The sequence below is a fragment of the Prionailurus viverrinus genome, chromosome A3 (assembly GCF_022837055.1).
Source record: "Prionailurus viverrinus isolate Anna chromosome A3, UM_Priviv_1.0, whole genome shotgun sequence".
In the NCBI taxonomy this organism is placed as follows: domain Eukaryota; kingdom Metazoa; phylum Chordata; class Mammalia; order Carnivora; family Felidae; genus Prionailurus; species Prionailurus viverrinus.
In genome coordinates, this window is record NC_062563.1 from 111,783,905 (window position 1) to 111,811,773 (window position 27,869).

A 27,869-nucleotide genomic window follows, 5' to 3' on the forward strand; every position below is an offset into this window, starting at 1 on the left:
TCTGCTTGAAGTTAGGTAGTGAGTCATCCTTGAACCCTGCCCACTGAATCTTTCTCTTAGATCCTGTCTTAGTCTTTGAGATTTGGCCACAAAATCGTTGGGCTTCAGGAAGTGCCCTTAACCACTGGTGAGGGAGAGGAAAGAAGGGAAGCTGTGAATAAGATCTTAAGGGATAAATCAGAACTCCTTTTTGTGTTTACTTTCCTACTTTTGCTTCTTTGTAATTTGGTGGGTTCCTTAGAAGTCCTAGGAAATTGCTTTCATGCCCCACCTTATAATTGCTTTAATGAATCTGTTTGTGAATACATCATTATCTTTATTCTAATTATTTTGTTTCTGCACAGTGACATCCAGTTACTTTCATTGACATGTAGATGCAACATTGGCATCAGCAATGTTCCTATTTTAATGTTTAACCTTCTTATTGGGCAGAGAGCAAACACAAACAGTGATTGTGTCACAAAGCAGCCATCCATGGGACCACCAGAGTCTGAGAACGGAACACTGCCAAAATTGCAGACATGATTGCAGACCTCCCCCACTGAATTCCATCATCATTGGCTCCTTTTGTTATTCTGGCCCAGCAATGGTAACGGGGCCTCGCTTTTTTTTTTTTTTTTTTTTTTTTTTTTTTAAATATCTGATGCTCTACCATTCCTTTTCAATTAGGCTGCTTGCGTGTACTCTGTTTCCTGTCAGGAATCTGAATGACACAAACCCCTGTAGAATTTCAATACGAGTGGTATGAGCAGTCTAGGTGGAAAAGCTTCTTAACCTTTCATGATTAAATATGATCCTTGCTGAAGGTGTTTTTTTTTTTTAATAGATGTGATTTATCAGATTTAGGATGTTCCTTTCTATACCTAATTTGCCATATACAAATGGATGGTGAATTTTATCAAACCATTTTTCGGCAACTATTGAGACAATCTTGCAATTTATTTTCCTGATTCCGTTGATGCTTGAATTACATTAATTGCATGTTGAATGTTGAGTTCTGTTGAGTTCCTAAAATAAAGCAGTTTGGTCTGGTGTGTTATTTCCTTTCCAAAATATTACTAAATTTGGTTTGTATATAGCTTGTTTAGGATTTTTCCATCTGGATCTTGAGAGAAATTTATTCATAATTTTTAGTTTATTTCATGTATGCAGTTAAAACTCTCAATTATTACTCTGGTAACTGTTAGTTGTTTTACACAGGTTTTGATGTATAGTGTATTTGTGTTTATCATTCAGTTCAAAACATTTTACTCATCTTTTTTTTTAATGTTTCTTTATTTTTGAGACAGAGAGAGACAGAGCGTGAGTGCAGGAAGAGCAGAGAGAGAGGGAGACACAGAATCTGAAGCAGGCTCCAGGCTCTAAGCGGTCAGCACAGAGCCCGACGCGGAACTCGAACCCACAAGCTGTGAGACCATGACCTGAGCCCAAGTTGGATGCTCAACCAACTGAGGCACCCAGGTGCCCCGATTTTACTCATCTTAACAGTGGTAATTTTTATTGACCCATCGGTTATTTGAAGCTGTATTTCTTAATTTCAAAATACGATGATTTAGTAGTTATCCTTGTTATTCATTTTTAGCTAAATGTCCTTATTGTCAGAGACCATACATTAAGATTTTAACTTTTTGAAATATGTTGATACTTGTTTATTACCAGACTATGATTAGTTTTTATAAATGTTCTGTGTATTTTTAAAAAAAATGTTTATTCTGCAGCTGTTGGTTAAATTGTTCTATATATATTCAATAGGTAAAATTGATCAATTGTGTTATTCAAATATTCTACATCCTTACTAAATTTTTGTCTGCTTGTTCTATGAAGTACTGAGAGAGATGTGTTCAAAATCTTCCAATATGATTGTGGAATTACTTTTTTTTTTTTTTTTTTTTTACCCCTGTGAAGATTTTGCTTTAAAGATTTAAAACTATTTTATTTGGTGCAAAAAATTTTAGTAGTTTTTTATTTTCCCGGTAAATTAAATGTTTTATCTGTGATGTGTGCTTCCTTCTCCCAAGTAATGCTTTTTTCCTTAAAACTGATTTTGATATTAATGTAGTGACCCCAGCCTTTTTTTAGGTTAGTGTCTTCATTACCCTTCTTCTATTTTTTGCTTCTTAAGATTACTATACCCTTTTTGCTTTATGAACTACATATAAAGTTATTTTAAAATGCCATCTGACAATGTATATCTTTGAATTGGAACATTTAGTTTGTTTGCTTTAATGTAATTACTGATGTATTTTGGTTTAAATTGCAATCTTAGTGTTCTAGGTTTCTTTTTCTCTCCTTTTTTCAATTTGTATATTCTTTTATTTTTCTTCTAGGTGCTCAGAGGGTGTACATCCTCTCAGTGGTTACCTGGAGTTTAGAGCATTCATTCTTAATTTGTCAGTGGCTAATATTAATTGGCACTTTTACCCAGACAATGAGGTAATCTTCCAACCCACATGCTATTGTTGTCTTATATTTTATTTCATTGTATATTTTAATTTCAAAGCATTAATATTGATTTATTCAGTCAACATCACCTTTTATTTTCCTGGAGACTTGTTTTTTCAATGCTTCTTTTTCCTGTCTCCATCTCCGATCTCCCATCTGGGATCATTCTCTTTCTGCCTATAAAATACCTTTAGTATTTATTTGAGTGTGAGTCTGATGGGAATACATTCTCTCATCTTTGTTTGTCTGAAAATCTATATATGTTTATCTAATTATGTGAGTGGTGTTTTCACTTGGAATAGAAGTTTTATTACCTGAGTGTTTTCCCTAGCATTTCGAAAGTATTCCATGTCTTCTGAATTGTATAGTTCTTGTGACATCAATCAGTGGTTATTCTTTTTTTTTTTAATTTTTTTTTCAATATTTATTTTTGGGACAGAGAGAGACAGAGCATGAACGGGGGAGGGGCAGAGAGAGAGGGAGACACAGAATCGGAAACAGGCTCCAGGCTCTGAGCCATCAGCCCAGAGCCTGACTCGGGGCTTGAACTCAATCAGTGGTTATTCTAATTGTTGCTCCTTAAAAGATAATCTCCCTCTCCCTCTCTCTCTCTCTCTTCCCCTCCCTCTTCCCCTCCCCCTCTCTCTTTCAAGCTGTTTTAACAATTTGTTTTCTTGGTGTGCAGTATTTTCATATGATGAGCCTATGGGTACTTTTATTTTATTTTGTTATTTTATTCTATCTATCTTTCTTGAGGCTCTCCAAGCTTTCTTGACTCTTTGGCTTGATGTTTCTCATTCATTTTGAAAAACTGTCAGCTACTATCATCTCTTCACTGTTTCTTCTGTCCCATAAGGTCTTCTCTGTCTTTCCCCATATATACCTATTAGACCCAATGACGGTATAGTGCATGGCTACTTCTTTCTCTTATATTTTAAGCACTCTGTTCTCGGTTGTTCCTTGGAAGCATTTTATTTTTCTGATTTATCTTCTAGTTTGCCAATGATCTCTTCAGCTATGTCTGATCTGCCATTAAACCCATCCATCAATTTCTTATTTTTGGTTATTTTTCAGTTCTAGAATTTGTATTTGGTGCTCTTTCAATAGTTGTTAATGTCAGGTTAAAATCTTTTAATCTAGTCTCTTCTTATTTCTTAAGCACAGTAAGCATGGTTTTTTAAAAGCATGTATGAGGATTTGAGGTATTGGGCCCTTATGAGCCTCTTCTGTTGTCTACTGTTTCTGTTGTTTTCGTTCATGTTGTCCTGTTTCCTTTTCCTCACATGCCAGTTGTTCACGATTCTATGCCAGACATTATATTTGCAAAACTGCTTCCAGAAAAAGTGTGTGACCTCAGATGATGCCATCTACTTCCAGAGAAGGATGCACAGTTGGTTCTGCCAGGTGTTTGCAGGTACTGATGATTTAGAAACACTTTGATCCAACTTTATAGATGAAAATGATTTGAAACTGAGCTACAGTCCCTGTGAATATATGACTACTTCCCTCCTTCCAGTTCAATCTTACTTTTAGTTGTCACCCTTTTGTGATTCCAACCTAAAGGAAGGAGGAGTAATTGGGGCCTCCTTTAGTGTGTTATGGCTTTCAGTCTTTATCCCTTTGTCCCACAAGGTGGCCCACATTACTTCTCCCCTTCCTAGCCATCCTCTCTGAAACCAATAAATGTTTCTAAAGAAAAGTTTAGGCTTCTTGAAATCAGCATTCACCCACGTCAAGTTCTCATAGTTCACTATCTCATTAGCTCTCTGATGTCTACTCTTCCCAATTATTCCAAGAGGGGATGTTGGTTTGAACTACCTAGTCTGCCATTACCAGATGTTGCTGTCTCAATGAATATGTATATGTACTTTTTTTCCTCAGGTAATTTATTTTATGGGTTATTCCTAGAGCGTCATAGTCTCATTATTACTTCTAGGAAGATGTGGAATACTAGGCATACACTTATTACCAAGAATTTTACTGAAAAGTTTTATTTACATAGGAAAAAAACTTAGCTGTGGACATAAGTTGTACAGGCCACATCTAGATACTTAGAAGATCCTGAAAATCTGGTTTTATGCCAACTCTACTTAACGTTACCTTGAAATGATTATGTAAATCCTCCTGAACTGGTATGTCAAACTAGGAGGTGGCAACTTGTCTCTGTTTCCAAGCTGCCTGCCTTCCCAAATTTCCAAAAAACCCCCTTATGCACCAACTTCTGCTCCCATTGGAAGTCAAACTGAATATATTTTCAGAGCACAACTATTGCAGGGTTAGTTCATATGTAAGCCTCAGCCTAGGAAGATCCACTGAAATCTACTATAGCTAACTTCTTGCCTTTCTTTCTACTATCACTGGCTCTGACCCCCTACAGGCTTAGAGAACTCTCAAGTCACATTTTTTTCATCCCATTCCAAGTGTCCAGAGGTAACACAGTAGTTAATGCATACTCATCCTGGTTTTGAATAAATTATCATTATTCTATTTAATCTTATCAGCTGTGTCTTTTACTAATCTTTGCTCCCTTGTTCCTCTCTCCTCTGTGAATTTTTCTTTACCGGAGAAACATGTTTCTGGTCCCCAGTATCATCTCTTTCTCTTTCTTGGTCAGTTAGTTCACAGAGATGCTTGCTTCCCAAATTTCTCCAACACCCACTTTTTACAAAATCAAGCAAAAACAAAACAAACAAAATACAGAATGCAGCCAATTCTCCTTTATTTCTTTTCTTGTCCATATGTTTTTAGTAACCAAGGCCAAAGCATGGTCAGTATAGTTTTGCCTGGAAGATTCCATCAATGCTTTTAATGTAAATTATCACTATTGCAGAGGATTAACATTTATATTTCCAGCTTACACCTCTCCTCTGAACTCCAGAGCTGTATATTCAACTACTCCTTGACCTATCTCAAGGTACTTTACGTATCCCAAAAGTACTTTATTATTTTTTTAATGTTTATTATTTTGAGAGAGAGACAGAGTGTGAGTGGGGGAGGGGCAGAGAGAGGGAGACACAGAATCTGAAGCAGGCTCCAGGCTCCAAGCCGTCAGCTCAGAGCCCAACGTGGGGCTCAAACCCACAAGCTGTGAGATCATGACCTGAGCTGAAGTCAGCTGCTTAACCGACTGAGCCATCCAGATGCCCCCCAAAGGTACTTTAAACTCCAGATATCTGAAACCAAAATAATGTTCTTTTCCCAAACCTCTTCTCCAGTCATTCATATTTAAACAAATATCACTACTATCCATTTCCTAAAATATGTTTTTGGAGTTTAAAATTTTTTTTTAACATTTATTCATTTTTGAAAGGCAGAGAGAGACAGAGCACGAATGGGGAAGGGGCAGAGAGAGAGAGAGGGAGACACGGAAGGAGAAGCAGGCTCCAGGCTCTGAGCTGTCAGCACAGAGCCCGATGTGGGGCTCAAATTCACGGACCGTGAGATCATGACCTGAGCTGAGGTTGGACACTTAACCAACTGAGCCACCTAGGTGCCCCTGGAGTTTTTTTTTTTAAGTCAATAGACTTAATTTCATAGAACAGTCTTTGATTTAAAGAATAATTGAATAGGGGTGCCTGGGTGGCTTGGTCAGTTGAGCGTCAGACTTCAGCTCAGGTCGCAATCTCAGTTTGTGAGTTTGAGCCCCGCATCAGGCTCTGTGCTGATAGTTCAGAGCCTGGAGCCTGCTTCCCATTCTACGTCTCCCCCTCTCTCTGCCCCTTCCCTGCTCATGCTCGGTGTCTCTTGGTCTCTCAATAAATCAATGTTAAAAAAAAAATTAAAAAAAAGAATTGATTAGACACTACAGAAAGTTCCCATATTCTTCCTCTCTTCCTGCCTTCAGTTTATCCTATTGTTACTCTTTTGCATTGATGTGGTATATTTGCTATAATTGAGGAAATAATATTGATATATTAATAACTAAATTACATTGGTTACATTAAGGTTCATGCTTTGTACTGCATAGTTCCATGGGTTCTGCCACATGCATGACAGAATGTGTGCACTTACAGTCTCATACAGGATACTTTCACGGCTCTGAAAACACCCATTGCTTCACCTACTATCCTCACATTACACTTCCCCCCACTCTCCTGCAACTACTGATCTGATCTTTTCACTGTCTCCATAGCTTTGCCTTTTCCAGAATGTCATATACTTGGAATCAGACAGCATGTTAGTTTCTTTCACTTAGCAAAATGCAGTTAAGTTTCCTCCATGTCTTTTTTCAAACTTGACAGATCATTTCTTGTTATTGTCAAGTAATATTCCAGTAAATAGATGCACCTTAATTTGAATTAGTCATTCATTTGTTGAAGGACGTTTGATTACCTCTGATGTTTGGCAGATGTGAAAAAGCTGCTATTAACATCAGTGTGCAGGTTGCTGTGTGGACATAATTCTTCAACTCATTTGGATAAATACCTATGAACACAATTATGGATGTGTTAGACCACATTTAGCTGTGTAAGAAACTGCTGAGGTGAGTTCCAAAGTGGCTATATCATCTTCCATTCGCACCAGCAATGAATGAGAGGTCCTGTTGTTCCATATTCTTTCCAGCATTTGGAGTTGTCAGTGTTTTCGACCTCAGCCATTTTAACAGGGACGTAGTGGTATCTCACAGTTGACAGCCATCTTCTTTTACGAAGCAGAATCTTCAGCCTTCTTTGACACCTTTCTCTTCCTTAGTGTCTATCGCCAGTCTTTTCTGCAATTTTTCCTTTTACATGGCTTTCCACTTTATCTATTACTCTTCATCTTTATGGCTGCTACCCTAGTCCAATCTATCGTTACTTCTAAATTACTTCCAGGCTCTCTTGCCTCTTTTCAAAAAGATTTTTTTAATGTTATTTTTGAGAGAAAGAGAGAGACCATGGAGGAGGGGCAGAGAGGGGGACAGAGGGTCTGAAGCAGGCTCTTTGCTGGCAGCAGAAAGCCCTATGAGGGGCTTGAACCCAGGAATTATGAGATCATGACCTGAGCTGAAGTCAGCTGCTTAACTGATTGAGCCACATATGCACCCCAGCCTCTCAACCTCCTAAATGATGCAACCACAGCAGTCTTTTCAAAAAAATCTAATCATGTAACATCTCCAAAACTTCCCCAAAACTTCCCAGTAGGTTTGCATTGTGCTTAAGATAGGACCAAATTTTTTGTTATGGCCAAAGTGTTCCATGCGGCTGTTCTCTTACTTCTTCAGTTGCGTCTGGAACCATGCCCCTACACTCTCTGCACTAACTGCACTAGTCCTACTGAGAGCCGTGAAAGCACTGGCGGTGATGTTCCATTTTGCTAAGTATTATATTCATCCCTACCACCATCCATTTTCCCAACTCCCTTTGCCTGGTTTCTTCTTACTCATCTCATCTACCCTAAGAACGGTTGTCACATCTCAGGGAATGTTCCCCTGAGCTCACCACAGAGATGAGTTCTATTATCCTTGCAAAATACCATATATCTCATGTGAAAGTTCTAACATTACATGTGTTTTTATGATTATTCGATTGATGTCTGTCTCTGACGCTCGATTCTGAATTAGAGGAGGGGTTTGCACTTTTGCTTATTTAGTTATTTATTTTAAATCCGTACATCCTTAGCAACTAACACATGGTGTTGCACTAAGTAGATGCCTGGTAAAAATGTGTTAAACAAATGCTTTGTGCTAGCCGATAATGAGATTTATCACTCAGGAAGTGAAACTTAGGGGCCTAGGAGCTATATAGTCAGAAAAATCTAGTTGGCAATTGGATGTAAGGCAAGAGAAAAAGGGGGAAGGAAAAGAAAACTATCATTTCTGATGTACAGTGCGTTCTTTTTCTTCTCACACTTAAGGAGCATTTAGGGAGGTAAAGGCTACCTAGGGGAAATTTTGGGGATCTGAAAACTCATGGTAGTTTTTCAAATTTTATTTAATATCTTCATTAAAAAAATCAAACTACTGCTCTCATTTCCCCTATAAGTCCAGGAGGTTTTATTTTTTTCCCCTTAGTTTTTCTATTTGGATGAAATACAGAGTATATGGTTTTTAATCAGCCTGTTCGTGTGCAATTCTCCCTTAATCATGACGCCTCTCTCCTTGTATTACCCCCAAGATAAAGAACACAAGTGTATGTATGCTACGGCCCAACAGGTTACAAGGAACTAATAAAAAACAGCCGGTTGCCATTCTTTCGAGTCCATTCCCAGATGTCTCTTCCACACACTAAGGTTATTTGCATGTGCTGAGAAATGGCTAAACCTCTAACCACATTGTGCGTTTAGAGTATTTCTCTCACTCTAAGTAAAGGATCTGCCATTTCCTCAGAGAGCTGTAAAGTAGCCTGTGCGGTCTCTGCCCCTTGAGGAAGCTGGTGAATTATTAATTAAGGCAATGAGAAAGAAGTGTGCCTGGGATTTTTTTTTTTTTTTTTTGTCCCCCAGGGCTCATCATAAAGTCTTTGGACATGCATCCTTAACTCTGATAGAGGTAGAGTCTCAATGAAGTCCTGTGCTCAGCCTGGCTTAGGCTGTGCACTCACATTCATAGCTTAATTCCAGGCTGGGAGTGGGTGGGGATAAACTACAGTACAGAGAATTATTGACAAAGACTTTTTAATTTTTTTAAATTTATTTTTGAGAGAGTATGAGCTGGGGAGGGGTAAAGGGAGAGAGGCCAGAGGATCTGAAGCAGGTTCTGTACTGAAAACAATGAGCCCGACATGGGGCTCAAATTCACAAACCTTGAGATCATGACCGGAGCTGAAGTCGGATACTCAACCAACTAAGCTACCCAGGCGCTGCAACAAAGACTTCGGAGAGACACTGTTTATTTCAGTGGAGGCTGGCCTTCATTCAGCTATCCATTTGCCTGTTCACTTCAAAATTTCTAAAATAATTTTGGGTGCCAGCTATGTGCAAACCATGGAACTAGCCATGTGGACATAAAAACAATTTCTTTCTTACAAATTATGAAGTCCCTGCACGAGCAGTGGGCTAGCGCCCTGTGTTAAGGGAGCCTCAATGAGGAGTATGCACTGGGGGCAGGTAACACAGCGCTCCATGATTTGGGCCCCATCCTGCTTATTTCTTATTTCCTGTTCACCTGGCTGGTGTTTTTCCAAATTAGAGGAGATGCAGAGAAGGAAATGGGAAGGGGCAGGCATACCTCAGCAGGCAGGCCTCCAGTCTTTCACTCCTGACCTTTGAGTAAAGTGCTTTTGTTTTACATATTGTACTCCTTCATCTGATCTGGTTGAAAGGAGTCAGTGACTAATACATTTGAAAATGATGATTCTAGCACAGACATCTTTTCTCGTCAGACTGCTCATCATATTGTCTGCCTCCCTCAATAGTATACACGTTACAACTGTTTGCATGTCTTTGCTTATGGTTTCTCTTTCCTTCTTCCAACTTGGAAAGCTCTTTCCATTTTCTCTATTTACCTACCATGTATCAGCCCAGGGGAGAGCCCCCTTCCAAGGCTCAGTTCCATGGAAGCTTTCTTAGTAACTCTCACCCGAGTCTGCAGTTGTTTTCTTTCAATCATCAAAATGTTGAGCAAAGCGCTAAGCTCCTATTGTGCCCTTGGTAGATATGTGTGGGCTGAATGAGGATGTAAAAGGACAAAACAGAAAAGAAGCTGTGATGTTATCTGAAGGACAACCCCTTGGAGTTCAGCTGTAGGACACACACCGACTTTCATGTTTTAATCTGACTTTTGGAAAGTTTGTACAATTTCATTTTTTACTTAGAAGATTAAGAGTGGGAGAGGAGTAGAGGAAAAACTAAATAGGTTTCTTCAACAGAAAGCAATTCTAATATCTAAGAGCTATGCCATACTCAGGGCTCTGGAGTATCTGTTTAGCTTTAAAGAAGGACTTTAATTCCCTGTCCTGGCCAGTCTGGCAAATACTAGAGCTCTTCTGAGAATTTTACAATTTCTAAGGAAAGGTTGCCTTTGGTTATAATCTAGTTTCTTCTATTTCAACAACACAGCAAATGTTTACTGTATATCTACTTACTCTGAGGAGTAGGAGGGAAATGAAATTGAATGAGACATGGTTTTGCATCTGGAAACTCACAATTTAGTGGAGACACCACCATAAAGAAACACCACAGCCCATGGCAAGGATTAGAGTGGAAGTAGAAAATGCAATAATAAATAGAGGAGGGAGAGATTAGTTTTGTCTGAAGGGAATCCCTAGCAGACCTGATAGAAGAAGCATTGCCTAAAGATGGTGGAGAAATTCCATAGGGGGAAATGAGGTCAGAGTATTGAAGGCTTGGGGGACAGCATGGGAAAGGCAGAGTCAGGAAACTGTAGGAAATGTTTGTGATGCAGCAAATCACACGTGTGACCACAGCACCAGTTACAAGGGGAGTGGCATAGGAGATGTAACATGGAAAGTTGGCTACAGCCAGTTCACCCAGGATAATTGATTTTATTTTATGCTCAGTCGAGGGCCATTAAATATTTTCAGAAGGGAGATGATTGATACTATCAGCTTCGGGTTTGGAGCTAACTTTTGGTGACAAGACAGAAGAAGAGAGTATTCAGGAAACCACTGGAATGCTACTGACAAACCTATGACTACTAGACCCAGGACAATGGCAAGGAGACCAGATTGAAGGACTGGGGGGTGAGAGATACCCCAGGAGCCAATGGACAGGATTTGATATCACTTGCATGGGAGTGTATCTTTAATACAAAGGTAAAGTTCTTGAAGATGTCTCCAAAGTTTTGAGCTTGACATACTGGGGGATGGTGATTCTATTTACTGAGATACAGAATGTAACAGAGGAAATATGGGGTAGAGACGAGTAGAATAACTAGTGGAAGAAGATGGTGTGTTTGGTGGTACACATATTAAAATTTCAAACACCTATAAGTCATCTATGAAATGATGTCCCATGGGTAATTAAAGATGCCTCAGGAGTGAGGAGCATGTTTGGGAATCATTACTACAGTGGCAATTAAGTCATGGGGAAGGAAAGGCAAAGAAAGAGACTAGAACCTTTACAGATACTTATAGAGAGTCTGGCTGGAGAAAAAGACTAAGTCCAATGATGACACTAGGAGAATGCTCTACCAAGGAGGTCGAGAGAGTTATGAACAGCAGACAGAATGAGTAGAAAAAGAATGTGAAGACTTGAAATTGCAAATCAGGCAGATACGAATGATCTAGAAAAATAATTTCCCTAGAGGACATAGAGGGTGGAACTCAGATTGGATGAGGCCAAGGAGTTAACGAAAGGGAGAAAATGGGACAGGAGCTTGAGGAGGAAGAAGGAAGGGGCTGATTCTTGGAATACATTTTGTCTGTATTTTTCTTTTCTGTTTTGTCATTTTACTCATTCAGCCCACACATATCTACCAAGGGCACAATAGGAGCTTAGCGCTTTGCTCAATATTTTGATGAAAGAAAACAACTGCAGACTCACTTGTAGGTGAAGGAGAAGGAATGAAAGAATCATCACAGAGAATGAACTACACATTAAATAATAATCATGGTGTAGAAAGAAACCAATATAAGCCAATGAAACTAGACCTCTGGCAAAAAACAGACCCAAAGGATAAGAATGGCGGAAAACAGATAGGCTGATTTAACATCAACGGGCATCAGAGAGCTCTGCCGGAAAAGGATATTAGGCTCCTTAAGTAGTTTTGATCACAGCAGTTTGGGTCACATATGGTGTGCACACACTTGGAGGGAAACCAACTAGCAACAGGGTTATCTTCAAGGCAACACCAAGGAGGGGCTCAACAAGTGAGCCTGGGCACTAGCCACTCCCCATACTATGATGACATGATAATGACAGGAAGTGTGGCCTGATATAGTTCCAGCAGGATCCTGGAGAGAGTAAAGAAAGAGAACAAAGGAGGGAGATGTTTGGAGTTCAGCAAAAGCACATGACTCCAAGCTGGTGTTCTGACATTATGCAGGTATTACAGTCTTGTCACCTCATTCTGATTTTGGTCAAAATCCATACTAAATTAGAAATCATGTCATTGTGAAACCAGGTGGCTCACTAATTTACTAGTCAACGTGATTGAACAGAGTCAGCCTTGAACGAGAGAATGGGGATATGTGACTCTCCTAGAAGCCTGGAGAGGGGATTTGCCTCACAGAAGCCAGAAGAGCCTACTGCTTAACTCTCCCTGCTCTAACTCAGAGTCCAGGAGTTACTAAAACTTCTCTACCTGAAGAGGTGGGGAAAGGTAATCAGCAGATGGGCAGAGAGGAAGGTATGAAAGGCTGAGGTGACGTAGGTTGGGGAAAGAGATTCAGTCCCAAATACGAGTAAAGAGAGTCACTGGATTGGAATGAGGCAGAACAAACAGGGAGAAGAGGCAGAAAGGGATGATTCAGAAAATCTTTGAGGCTGAAAGAAAGGGAGCTGAGAGATCCATTGACCTTAAATTTCTCTAAAACTGTTGATGTGGGTAAACGTTTAAGAAGCTGGAAAGAACTAAAAAGGTTTCAACTGTTCCTGTGGGGCATTCAGTTAAGTGGGTGGATTACTGGGTGGGTTACTGGGACTCATGAGCAAGAGCTTAGGGGTGGAAAATGCTAGTCAGGAGAGCTGAAGGAATGGATGGTGGCCAGGAAGGGCCAAAAAATGGGAGAAGGTAAAGGGCTGGATGTCTGAAGGATGGGCTCAGTTACAGTCAGAATGGGACAGCAAGGAAAAGATGGAAGGACTGCATTCCACAATTCAAATCAACATTAGAAATCTATGTTGTACTTCTTCAGCTGGGTCAAGAGCTCCTTGAGTTATCTCAGTGACTGCTGCCATTAAGAGGAAGTGCAAAAAATGTGGAAGCAGAAATTCAAAGGTTGAAACAGTTGTCCAACAGAAATATAAGGTGGATCTATCTTGTAAGTACTTAAAATTTTTTTTAATATCCATAATAAAAAAGAAAGAAGACTTAATAGGTTTTATTTAGCCCAAGGTATCTAAAACATTATCAATTCAGCTCTTAATCAGTATAAAAGTTATGAATGAGATAATTCACATTATTTTTCCTACAAAGTCTTTCGGATCTTGTGTGTATCAATCGCTGTCATCACATCTCAACTTGGATGCTAAATTTTTATCAGAAATATTTGACCTCTACGGAGATTTTATTTAATTCACTGCTGAGAAAGTAGATTCACGTACCCAAGGTTGTTTCAAACCCAATTACATTTTGGAGAGTTTTAAAGTTTAAATTTATGTTAACTAAAATGCAATAAACAATTCAGGCTCTGAATCACAAAGCCGTATTCAAGTGCTCAGCAGCCACATGTGGCCAGTGGCTGTGGTATTGGACAGTGCCTGCATATTTGCCAACTGCTAATATCATTAAGCAGCTATTGATCGCTCCTGGGGTTTATGTACTGTTTTATGGAGATTAAGAGGTGAGAACTGGACACTGCCCTTTGGAAGATAAAACCACGAAGGCATGAGAGTATGGGCATCTGATTCCTCTAGTCTGGGAAAGTGCCAGGAGACACAGACCGGCATTGTCATAACCAGCCATGAAGAGAGTTACCATGTTTTCTCTCACATACAGAGGATTTATAAAGCTCACCTCTCTTCTAAAAGTATATGCCTGCCTTAAGCATAAAATGCAAATGAGGATAACTTTATTATCAAATGGTTCACTCTATTTTCCAAGTCCTTTTGCTAGACCAGGCCATTGATGAGAGGCTTCTTAGAATTACCTTCCATTTTCCTTACTTGAAAAAATATTTGGCTCTTGTTCCTGCACCAATTAGTAAGCTTGGATAAAAGGAATTGGTGTAAAGGAGAGAGATCTGCGTTGTTGTTAGTGTGATTTATGCTGCCTGCTCTGTATCACCTGTATATAGCTCATAATCAATTTGCACATAAAGTTGATTGAGCTCTATGGGAATATTTAGATGAAAGAAACTCTGTAAATGCCAGGTATTTATTATGTTCATTATGGCCATATAATGTGGTAATAACAGAAATGTTACAATTGATTTAATGGCGCTCTGTACTTTGAAGCACATCTTTAGAATTATTATTATAAACTTACTTCTTGAATTTTTATATTATTTCATGCCTGTTTCGTCTATGAGCTTTCTTGTATAGTGACCAGATGCTGAGTAGATTTAGTTGCTTTCAGAGGTATATCATGGTGTCCTACACACACGATTTGCAAAGAACAACTGCATATATTGTCTGATAAGTTTGTACAGTAGAAAGGACTGCGTGATCAGTCCTATTTTAGAGACAAGAAAAGTGAGGTGCAGAGATACGTAGTTTAAGATTACATAATTAGTAAATGGCTGTGTGAAGACCAGTACTCATCCCTACCCTCACCTTTTTCAGTGTTTTTGTTTTATTGTGTTCCATTTTTATGGAGGAATACCAACATACATCACTATGTAAGTTGAAGGCCTGTAGCACGGTAGTTCAATTTACATCTATTCTGAAATAATCACCATGATAGGTTCAACCAGCATTCACCTTCTCATACAGATACAACAAGAAGGAAAGAAAAAAGAAAAAAAATATCTCCTTGGGATGGAGACTCAGGAGTCAATCTCTTAACAACTGTCCTATCACATGGCAGAGCTAACTGTAGTCATCATGTCGTACATCACATCCCTAGTACTCAGTCATCTTACAACTCAAGTTTAGTATTTATCCTTTTTTCCACAAATTCACAATATCTAAGTTATGTGTTAATGAGTAACGTTCCAGAAAAGCAGTATAAAAGAATGGCTAACACACAGGCTTGGAATTGTCATGGCCCCTGTTCAGATCCCACTCTGCCACACACTACTACCTACTGGTACTGCCAGAACCCTGGTTTCTTCATTCATGAAAGGAGAAATAGTAAAAATTAAATGAGATTTTTGTTTAACATTGAGAGTATTGTCCAATCTTGATTTTAGGTGAAGAATATGAATCTTTACAATGGCTTATTACATAAATAATGTGGAGATATCAATATTAGGTAGAATACCACAGTGACCTCAATGGCTATGCCACCTGAACACTTCTATCAACCACATCCCAAGCCACTGGGCCACTTACCCCCTACCTCCTGACCCCATTAGTCTCTTTTCAAAGCTTTGAACCTACTAAGCGCTTTCCCCTCCACAGAGCCTTTCCAGACACTGGTCCTTCTGCCCAGGATATTGTTGAATAGGTTCCTTTCTGGGTCCGTCCTTCCTTCCTTCCTTCCTTCTTTCCTTCCTTCCCTCAGGTTCAAAGTCACCACCTCACAGAGTCCTTTAATGACTGCCCTATCTAAGGAGACTACCTTCATCCCCAGCTGTCTCCTATTGCTGGTCTCTCTGCTCTTTCACAGCTAATCTTGCACTTTGTCATTAAATTTTATTATTTATTGAATGCCACTCGCTTGTCCACATAAGATTTGCCCAGAAATATTCTGAGAACTGTATGTAGTATGCATCTGTGTTTGAATATATGTATCCATTTAGAATTTTGCTTTAATAAGCTACCATTTTACTGTGGACATATTTCAGGTCATTAAAAATGTGGTTATGACCTAGCTTTTAATGTTTGTATATTATTTGGTCACATGGATCATTTATTTAACTACTTATTTAACTCTTCTTACTATGTATCTTCATGTTTTAAAACCTATTTTAAGAAGCATTGCTATGAATATGTTTGTACAGATGTCTCCATTTACATCTTTGATTATTTTTTTAGGATGCACTATGGGAAGGTGGATTTACAGGATTAAAGACTGACTACCTATTGCCAAATTTCTTTCTGGAGAAATTATAATAACTTATATTCTTGTGACAGTGTTTGAAAATACCTCTTACATACAGTGAAGAACAATGAACTTTATTCTTCATCAATAATGCCATTTTATAGGCAACAAATAACATTTCTTAAAAATTTTTTTAATGTTTATTTTTGAGAGAGAGAGAGAGGGAGAGAGAGAGAGAGAGAGACAGAGTGTGAGCCAGGGAGGGGCAGAGAGAGATACAGAATCTGAAGCAGGCTCCAGGCTCTAAGCTGTGAGCACAGAGCCCTACACAGGGCTCGAACTCACAAACCGTGAGATCATGACCTGAGCCGACGTCAGACGCTTAACCAACTGAACTACCCAGGCACCCCTGCAACAAATAACATTTCTTATTTAACTTGCATTAACTTGCTTAATCAGAAGTAATCATATTTGTATGTTTATTAGATATTTGTATTTCTTCTATCAGTGGGCTTTTGCTCACTTTCTTATTTTGGTTTTATGTTTATAAAGTCAATTTTATATTAATATTAGCCAGTTGTCCACAACATTATTGCAGACATTTTTCCAATTGCTTGATTTTTACATTTGTCTATATTTTATTTTTAAGTTTGTTTTTTGAGAGAGAGAGAAAGAGAGACAGAAGAGAGCGAGAGAGAAGAGCGAGAGTGAGAGCGAGAGCGGAGAGCGAGACAGAGACACAGAATTAGTGAGGGAGGTGGGGAGAGAGAGAGAGAGAGAGAGAGAGAGAGAGAGAGAGAGAGAGAATCCCAAGAAGTCTCTGAACTGTCAGTGCAGACCCTGATGTGGAGTTTGAACTCACAAACTGTGAGATCATGACCTGAGCCCAAATCAAGAGTCAGATGCTTAACCTACTAAACCACCCAGGCATCCCTAAATTTGTTTATATTTTTGGTGGATAGGCCTTTGGAATTTCTGTACAGTCAAACTGACTGGACGTTTTATGGTCTTTTCACTTCCCATGTATTTAGAAGGTCCTTACAAATGACTGAATCAGTTAAATATCATTTTTCTTGGACATGGTTTACTTTTTTGCCACTTGTGATTAAACTCTTTAGGTCTTCTAAAATATATCCTGAGGTATGGTATCATAGGATATATTCTAATTTGTCGTTTTTTAAAAATAGAAAATAACTCTGTATTTTCCAAAAAAAAATCTATTTCCTCCTCATTGGTTTATGATGTTTTACCACACATCCTGTTCTCATCATGTATACAGGATGGCCAGGTGGAAACTTAACACTGGTGCCTTTTTTTCTATAACTACTTTAGGTTTCAATCATTCTTAAATATCTAGTAGGACGATTTTCCCCTCTCAACTTTCCTTTCTCAAAAAATTTTCACCTGTTATTACTTGTTCATACTTGCAGATAAAGAGCCATCTTGTCCACTCTGGTTAGCTGTATAACGTCCCTCAAAGATATCCAGGCCCTAATCCTTATCATCAGTGAATGCTACCTTATACAGAAAAAGGGTCTTTGCAGATATAGTTAAATCAAGGGCCTGGAGAAGGGTCCTTCTGGATTATCTAGGCAAGCTCTGGAGGTCGTCGCAAGAGCTTAACTGGGAGGCAGAGGGAGATTTGACTATAGAGAAGAAAGCCATGTGATGCTGGAGCAGAGAAAAATTTGAAGGTTTCTGCTCCTGGCTTTGAAGATAAAGCAAGGGGCCATGAGCCATGGAACGCAAGGAACACGGCTCTGGAAGCTGGAAACAGCAACTCTTCCCTAGATCCTCTCAAGGGACAAGGTCTTGCCAACACCTTGAGTTCAGCCCAGTGAAACGGATTTTGGACTTCTACCTCTCCAACTGTGTAAGAATCAATATATGTTCTTTTAAACCAACAAGTTTGTGGTAATTAATTACAGCAGCCATAGGGAACTAATATACCAATTTAATAAAAAAAACGTTCATGAGATATTTTTGAATATTAATGCCATTCATTAATATGTGAAGAATTGACATTTAAATATTCAATGTTTCCTTCCAAGAAAGTGTCTATTTTACTTTTGATTAAAATTGTGTAGCTTTTTGAGAAATTTCTTGCACTAGTATTTTCCAATGAAAGATTTTTCATTTTTCAGAGAATCAGGAGCATGGTTTTTATAAAGCGACTGTACAGAGCATTCCTCTGTAAACATAAGCACAGAGGGAATAGGAGTGTCATTAAGATTGGCAGGAGTTGGGCATAACAGGTCAACTTCAATAATATTATATAAGGAGAAACAATTTGGTTCTTTAAAAGAGGTTAGCATAAAGGGATAAACTTACAATTTCCCCCAAGTTATTTTATTCTTTTGAAAGTCTCTTCTGTGAGCAAATTTTGTTCATTATATGATTACAGATGATGAATAAATGGAAATATAAAGCTGCATTATCTCTCTAAAGTACAATTTCTACAACACTGCATTAGAGTATACCCTAAATAGTTCTTAAAGACTGAAATCATGTTCTTCACAAAAGACTTCATAATTCTGAAGTTTCTGGAATTTTATTCACAGGCATTTTCTTTGATAAGCATTTGATATTTTACTGTCCTTATTTTGATAACCAAGTAATTATTATGTTAAAAAGTTTTTCATATTTCAGAAATATTTATGGGAGGAAATTCTGATATGTCAGAGTGGAGTTAATTACTCACATGTTTTTAATATGACTTACTGAAACATTTTGCTCAGGTAACTTTTTATAGTAGGTGGTTCCAGTAGGTGAACATCAGAATCCTATAAGAAATTAAAAAAAAAAATGCAGATGCCTTGGTCTTCCCCTAAATGTCCAGAAGGGAGTAAAAGCATTTGTCATTTTATTTATTTATTATTTATCATAGGTGTCTTAATTTCTTGAGAGAGAGAGAGAGAGAGAGAGAGAGAGAGAGAGAGAAGTGAGGGGAGGGGCAGAGAGAGAGGGAGAGACACAGAATTCAAAGCAGGCTTCAGGCTTGGAGTTGTCAGCACAGAGCCCGATGTGGGGGTCAAACTCAAGAACCATGAGATCATGACCTGAGCTGAAGGCAGATGCTTAACCCACTAAGCCCCCCAGGTGCCCCTGCATTTCTTTTTAAAAAGCTCTAAAGATGATTCAGGTGTGCCCAGAAGTCTCCTCACTTGGGGTTATTCAGTAAACTCTGAGGACTTAGAGATTTCCTGAATTCTCAAGCACTCCCAAAGGTCAGTTGAGATGTCACTGAGGTCACTGTGTGAATGGTCTCATTCTCTTTGAGCTAAGGATCTAGTCCCTCTTCTACACCCAGCAGTATCTCCCAGAGTTTTCTTCTCTATATAGTAAATCTCATTAAGAGTCAGAAAGGGCAACTTAAAATAATCAATTTTACTTTATTTTATGGGGAAATTCTTAGGATAGTGCAGCATTTGTGAATCAAGGATTGAAAGTCCTCTAGTATATCTTTTCAAATGTCAAGGGTATATTGATTCAGGTTTATGTTAATATTGTGAATATGCATTTATGGGAAAATGAAAGATATTCTAAAATTTTTTTTTTTAATTTTTTTTTCAACATTTATTTTTTCAATGTTTATTTATTTTTGGGACAGAGAGAGCCAGAGCATGAACGGGGGAGGGGCAGAGAGAGAGGGAGACACAGAATCGGAAACAGGTTCCAGGCTCCGAGCCATCAGCCCAGAGCCCAATGTGGGGCTCGAACTCCCGGACCGCGAGATCGTGACCTGGCTGAAGTCGGACGCTTAACCGACTGCGCCACCCAGGCGCCCCTCAACATTTATTTTTGGGACAGAGAGAGACAGAGCATGAACGGGGGAGGGGCAGAGAGAGAGGGAGACACAGAATCCTAAACAGGCTCCAGGCTCTGAGCCATCAGCCCTGAGCCTGACGCGGGGCTCGAACTCACGGACCGCAAGACCGTGACCTGGCTGAAGTCGGACACTTAACCGACTGCGCCACCCAGGTGCCCCTAAAATTTTTGAGGGAAGGAAGTAGGTCATCCTTTATGACTTTCTAATCCTGAATAGTCAAGGAACGGTTTGAACACAGCTTTCTTCTTACAGACTTTTAAATACTCAAATTTTACCCAATGGTGACCTTTCTTGTTTCCAGTTGGGAGACATTTGCAATCATTTTGGTACCTGAATATTACAGTTTTTATTGTGCTTCAAATATTGCATTAATTTTTGTTTTTTTCCCCCCTTAACAGGTACGAGGCTGTTAAGGGCTGGGAACTTTAGTACCTTCTGCAGTGCTAAAAATATTGTCAAGTATGTTTTAAGTCTATGAAATTCATATATTACATCGAATGAAATAAAAACATTTTTCTTGGGGCACCTGGGTGGTTCAGTTGGTTAAGTGTCTGACTCTTGATTTCAGCTCAGGTCATGATCTCACACTTCCTGGGATCCAGACCCACATTGGGCTCTACACTGGCAGTGCGGTGCCTGCTTGGGATTCTCTCTCCCTGTTCTCTGCCCCTCCCCGGCTTGTGCTCGCTCTCAAAATAAGTAAATGAACTTTAGAAAGCAACAACAAAGATACAGATTTTATCAGTGTCAACTAGCCAAACCTCACTTACCTAGCTTTTTCCCTTAATAGTTAGAAATTTTAAGCAGACTAAACAAGGTGACCACTTTCTTGATAGTCAGTACTCACAATAGGATTGCCAGTTGGGTAGTTTAAATACGTGCCTTCTTAACGAGAATTCATTTCAAAAGCTACCGGATTCCTCTGTAAACAGCAAAACCAAACTTTTTAGCTATAGTGTGCTTTGGTGTGTATGTTTATATTCTTACGCCTGTGTTTTGTTTACATGTGTGTGGGGATATGAGGGGAGAAATTTTCTATACTGTAATTATCAAAGCAATAATTAGCTGGGAAATATGCAACAGGTATGTGATTCAAGATAATTCAAATCCATTATTAGCCAAGACAATTGAAATGTCTTAACTTTGATTAACACAACAGTAATGCATCACCTGTGTGAATGATTTCTTGGCAACACTGGCTGAATTTAATATTTATCATAAATACAGTGTTTGTTAAAGAAATGGCATCGTAAATGCTTTCTTCCACCCTTATGAAAGTGAAATTAAAATGCCTTTACAGGGTACAGCATCCTTCTCATTAAACTTCACAGAAGGGCTCAGTGAAAATAGGATTTCAACACAACTTTCTTCCCCCTTATCTCTCTTTCCAGCTGTTCTGATTCTCCTAAAAATCAACTTCTGTTGGTGGTTTCTGTTAATAGGTAATAAGACCGGTGATTTAAATCACTGATTATTCTCTTTCGGCTTTCAAACTGTTCTAGCATGCTTCTAGTTAGAATAATGATGGCAGTGATAAGTCCATGTGAGAGGATGGTAATTTTATACATTAATGCTCACCGAGCTTCTTAGGTTTACATTAGCTTTTGCAATAATAAAGAAGTTCTAATGGTAGAAGAAATATTTATGAATATCTGAAATATAGATGTGCCCTCTAGCAAAATTAGAGATGTACACAAGCCTTGTTGGGATTCGTTTTGCTGCAACAAAACACCTATTTCCAGCACTGGTAATTGGCTAACTGAGATTACTATGGTGTATGTGTATTCAGTTCTCAAAATGTTGTATTTTGATCAGTTCCATGAGCTGTGTCTTAAGAGACCTTCAAGGAAAATTCACTTCTATTTACAAGACAAATTTGAAATAATTTCCTTCCATGGCTGCACAAGTGCACACAGACGTGCTTATATTTACTACGTGTGTCCGCAGAGTCTCCGTGACCTGGTGACATGTCTGGTAACAACTCTGACACAGAAGAAGATGGATACTTTTTAATTGGGAGTAGCTACACTTTCAAATTCTTTAGCAAACCATTACTTAGCATAAAGTCACTTTGGAATCAATTAAATATGAACCTTTGTCACATCGGTATTCATTGAAAAGCACTTAGGTGATTAAAGACCCTTGGCCCCTAAATATTTGACGACGTACCGGCACCAGCCATTTAAAAAACCTTATTAGCTCTTTACACTTCCGGGGACGGCAGCGTGAAAAAGTACAACAAAATGAGAGGAAACATAATTGCCTCCAAATGAATGTGCCCTCAGTATGGCCATGGCTGGAACTATTCTGAGCTGCTACTATTCTCACCAGCTCCCTATGTCTCTCACTAACTTGAGACTTCTAAACTCTCTGCTGCTGTAGTGCAATATTTTTTCCATAACAATGCAAAATTAGAAAAATGAATGAACTTTTAAATTTGCATTATCCAAGTGAGACTGGGTTAAAATATACATTTAGCAAATATAGCAAATTTCAGCATGTTTAATATTTCAAAAAATGCCTTTAAATTTTTTAAATATTTATTTACTAAAGATTTTAAGATTTATTTGAGACACACACACACACACACACCCCCAGAGTGTGTGAGCGGGGGCGGGGCAGAGAGGGAGACAAAGAATCCAAAGCAGGCTCTAGGCTCTGAGTTGTCAGCACGAGCCTGAAGGAACGTGGGGTTAGAACTCACAAGCCCTGAGGGCACGACCTGAGCTGAAGCTGTTGGACTGACTGAGCCACCCAGGAGTCCCTCAGGAAATGCTTTTAATTTTAAACAAACTTGCGGAGCAAATATAAACCGAGTATATGCAGATGACAGCTCTTTAATAATTTATTATACTAATCTTAGTAACTACCATTTATTGTGAAGGAATTCTATGCTAAACTGTATGGTTTACATGTGCTCATTTAATCCCATCAGCAAAGCTATGAAGTGGATATTCCCATTGCTGTGTATGGATGGGAAACTTGAGGCTTGGGGAAGTAACTTAAGTACTTTGTATAACCTATAAAAAGTTATGAAGTGCGCAATTGGTCTGGTTGAAATTAGAATCCAGGTTTGCCTAACTTCGAAGCGCTGTTTCTTGACCACTAAGTCCAAATGACTCCTCATACAGGTTCCCTAAGCATTTGCAAAAGATTTCTTTAGGAACTGTTCAAGACATGAATGAATGAATGACTTTGTGTAGGCAGTCATTGAATGAACCTAAAACTTTTATAAAGAATACCCCTTGCTCAAACTGTTTATAACTCATACTTTAACCTGTTCAAAAGGAACTTTCCAGTCATTAAATACCTAGTACTGCAGTGAAATCCAGTCCTTTAATAGGTAAAGATTGTTGTAGTCTGTACGCTTAAAAATACGTACAATCTTTCAATGTCTGATTAAAATTTGCAAAATGTTTACCTATACCTTATTTGGATAATCAATATTGTTTAAAAATATTCTACATCATAAATGTCCTAATTTAAAAGTAAAGATACTCTTTAATAAGTTGAAACAAGTAATTATAAAAGGAGATATTTTTTCTCTAACAGGATAATAATGATTAACAGTCATTAGTGAGTGGCTAATGGCAAAAAGAATATGAAACAATTATGATCATACCAGAAAACTGATTTATAATAGAAAGGTATAACGCACATTGGCAAAAATAAAAGAGGTGTTTCGATGTCCTTGAAAAGAACGAATACAATTTCTTCAAGTTTATGATTCCCTGTTTCTCCTTCTATCTAGTGCCTTTAACTACAACAATCTTATTGTTTCTTTAATCCTATAATATTAATCTTCAATATAAAATCTATATGTTTATTAATCTGACTCAGGCTTGAGAATGAAGGCTGGGGTTTTTCTGCACTTTGTGAGATCCCCCTATTTTCTCCATCTTGTAAAGTTACTGCTAAGATCACTGTCAGGAATGTTAAGAAGTAATAGACATTGAGACAGCAATGATTGAATTTTCACTCAAAATATTGTTCTGTAACTTTGTCAGTCTGCAGTATCATGAAGCTCAGTATCTTCGTTTTTGTATTATTAATATATTGCACATTTACCCCCCTTCTCCTTTCAATGCACGCTTTCCTTCTATTTCATAATTCGGAGGTCAGGCACACATGTTAAACTTTCATTTGGTGTAATCCCGTGGCTACCAAATGCATTCTTATTTGGGCACTCACATGACTTCTGACCATTTCCTGGAGTCCAGGTGGAGAAGAGAAATAGCTTTGTGTAAGATGAAATGCTAGGAGAAAGGAGAAGAATGTTTTAGGTCAGAGGTTGCAGTAGGTAAGGAAGATTCTGCTCAAATACTTCCATTTTCTCAGTGGAGCACACAGCAATATTAGGATTTATGGTGAAGAGCTGGGAAAGCAAGCTTAAAAGGGATCATAACATCTTAGAGCAGCTGCCACGGGAAATGTGTAGGAGGATGATGAGGACAAGGTAAACAATAATGAGCAATTGTCAAGTTCCTAGACCCATGTAGCCAGTGCAGATTTGCTAGATGGCCGGGATGCAATTTTAGAATGAATGTCGACGAAGCCACCTCTGGACTGCCAACACTTAAATCTACCCAGATATTAATTTGGGGGGGAGAGTGGGGCTAAAAAAGCCCAACTCTCTCACTTAGGTTACGCTATTAAGTTAAATATATGCAGTGAGGCTATTTCCCTCCTAAGACAATAAGAAAAGCTCTGTTAATTTCGAATTTTAAAATAATGTCCAATAAGCCATGGCATATAAATGCAATTGAACACTACACATATTAAAAGGACTAAGACAGTACTATATATGCTTGCACAAGGGAATTTCAGAGATAGTAAATCAAATGCAACATCGTATGTATAATATGATCTCCACGTTGTAAATAAGCTGTGGTTAGAACATACCCCTGGAATGTTACCAGTTTGTAGGCATCAGTTTTCAGGGTGCAACTTTGGAAATTGAACGTGGCTTTATAACAGCATGTTCCTTTGTTTCTGCAGCTGAATGCTTAACCTTTGTTGAAGGATATATAAGGTGGGATGCTGCCCACTTTAATCATATCATGTATCAACAGGACTCTGGATGGAGCTATTTGACAAAGTATATAGGTGGAGCTTGGAGACTTAGGTCTGGCTAGAGCAGGTCAGAGCCTTACTGGAAAAAATCGTACTTTGCCAGGAAACAGAGGAGCCCCCAAATTCTGTTAGTGAAACATTGTAGGAGGAGGAGAGAGGGAAGTTTTATTGATTACTCTGGGCATCAAAACTGTGTTCTATGCTAGTTCTTTGAAGCTTCAGTGCTCACTTGAGGTGCTGGAAGCAGTCCAGAGGCAATCATCCTTTGGAGATTGTCGCATAGGCTAGGTCCTAGGAGGTACTTCCCCTCAGTGAAAAGGGCTTAATAGCCAGCACATGGCCTTGGGGTGGGGCCCACAACCTTACATTGCTTCCAGGATGGTTGTTTAGGTAAAATATAGATCACCTGAGATCACCTGAGTAGCAACTAAACCCTTCATTATCTTGTGGACCACGGTAGAGGACAGATTCAGAAACAGACATGGGGACTTTTGTTTTCAGATATGGTAGGCAATTCAGGTCAATGGTCACTGAACTCAGCTAGACCACAGATACTACATATTTTAGAGATTTTCTTTAAAGGTACTGAAAAACAAACTAATGTGAATTACTGAACGAGAATCCTAAGGAGGGCAGAGCCATAGGGAAGAAAATCTGGTGTTCAGAGACGTTTTAGGTTATGGAGTAATGTGCTGATTATCGAGAAGGCAGGCGGGTCAGGAGGCTGACTAGCCCTTTTTTTTATTTTATTTTTTTTTAACGTTATTTGAGACAGAGCATGAACAGGGGAGGGTCAGAGAGAGGGAGACACAGAATCTGAAACAAGCTCCAGGCTCTGAGCTGTCAGCACAAAGGCCGACGAGGGGCTCGAACTCACAGACTGCGAGATCGTGACCTGAGCCGAAGTCAGCCGCTTAACCGACTGAGCCACCCAGGGGCCCCAGACTAGCCCTTTTGAAAGGGATTGAGGTAGGGTGCTTGGGTGGCTCAGTCAATTAAGCATCCAACTTCTGGCTTGGGCCATGATCTCATGGTGCGTGAGTTCGAGCCCCATGTTGGGCTCTGTGCTGACAGCGCAGATCCTCGAGCTCACTTCGAGTTCTATGTCTCCCTGCCCCTCCCCTGCTCATGCTCAGTCTCTCTCAAAAATAAACAAGCGTTAGAAAGGGATTGAGGTAGAGATGCCAGATCAAGTACCGGACATCCAGGTGAACTTGAATTTCAGATAAACGATGAACAAATTTTCAGTATAAGTATGTCCCATGTGATGTTTAAAGTGAGTGGAGGAAAAGCTAATATCCATGGGATATTAGCCAGCACATCTGGGTGTTCAACAACAAAATGTTGATACACTTTATTGCTATGTAAGGTTTTAATTTGTGGTAGACCAATACTTTGATAGCAATAATTTGTTATGACAATGGCTAGTTTTGTTCTTCTTTCCTAGTGTGAAAGTAAAGACCTATTTGCAAAGCTTGGCTGAATTTGGCAGGAAAAGGAGGAAGAATTAGGGTAAAATGAAGTAAGTGGGTTGCTTTTTTCTGCCTTCCAACACCCCCTCCCCCCCCACCCCCACGATATACACAATGGAAGGAAAGAAAGAAAATCAGGTTTTCCCTTGTTGCTTGAGAAGACTTAAAGATCTAAGATTAATAAAATCTAATTCTTTGGCAGGTAAGTTAGTTGAAGTACCCCAGACCAAAAGGTATGAAAAAGAAGAAATGGATAGATGGCTTGTGGAGATAAAAGAAGTAAGAGACAGGAGAACACTTCCTCTGGCTTCCAAAAGGAATCTAGTCAAAGGTGTCGCAGACTATGAGTCTGGAATTCTCCCTTGTCCAGCAAGAGGGCAGACACAGAACCGGATACGAGAAAGCCTAAGATTCAGAAAGAGTCAAGAGCTCGTAGAGTCAAGAGCTCGTACTGGCGCTTCGTCGTCGTATTTATTGAGCTCACAAGATATTATCCACGTGGTGAACACGAAGAAAACAACATCTTCTACCCGTGGATGTGGAGAAAACAATCAGACAGTAATCGTTAACTTCTGTGTAAGAAGCGAAGGGGGGGGGGCAAGTGGAATTTGTGATATTGGTGTCAGATGGAAAGTAATTTCCTGCAGGTGATATAACAAGTTACTTGTGATCCCATTACAGTATCTCGCTAGCTAACCTCGGGTGTTTTCGCCCCGTGGTGGCTGGCGGCTTTCTGCCCTAAGCTTTTTTCTAACCCATTTGTATAAGTAGAACCTACTACCCCACAAAAGGGAATGGAGAAGTAGCGGAGGGGCAGGGCCAAGAGACCTACGTATTTGTAAGGTGAGGGGAAATTTACAACCGCATAGAGTGGGGAGGACAGGACATCCCAGGTCATAGATGGTCAGCACAGGTGGTGGAAAGCTCTATGAAGCCATACTCTGGGAACAGCCGTGGGCTGAAAGCTTGGGGAAGCTCTATCAAGTGTGGGCACAGATTGGAGGGACATATCTACAGAGTGCTAACGATGACCCAAGTCTCAAAATGATCTCTTTTTTCTTATTGGGATGGTTAATTTTTTGTGTCAACTTGACGGGGCTACAGGATGCCCAAAAATCTGGTAAAACATTATTTCTGACTGTGTCTGTGAAGGTGTTTCTGGAAGACAGTAATGTTTCAGTTACTGAACTAAGTAAAGCAGATGGTCCTCCCCAGTGCGGGTGGTAATCATCCAGTCTGTTGAGAGCCTGAATAAAACAGAAAGATGAACAAAAGGCAAACTTACTTGCCTTGCTGGAGGTGATACATCCATTTTCTCCTGCCCATAGACACCAGCCCTCCTGCTTCTTGGGCTTTTGGATGCAGA

General features: G+C 39.2%; 1 pseudogene; it reads left to right on the plus strand.

Annotated features, from left to right (window-relative positions):
- The window catches only part of LOC125162968 (glyceraldehyde-3-phosphate dehydrogenase-like), a 138,147-nt pseudogene that overhangs the window by 97,365 nt on the left and 12,913 nt on the right, over positions 1 to 27,869 (plus strand).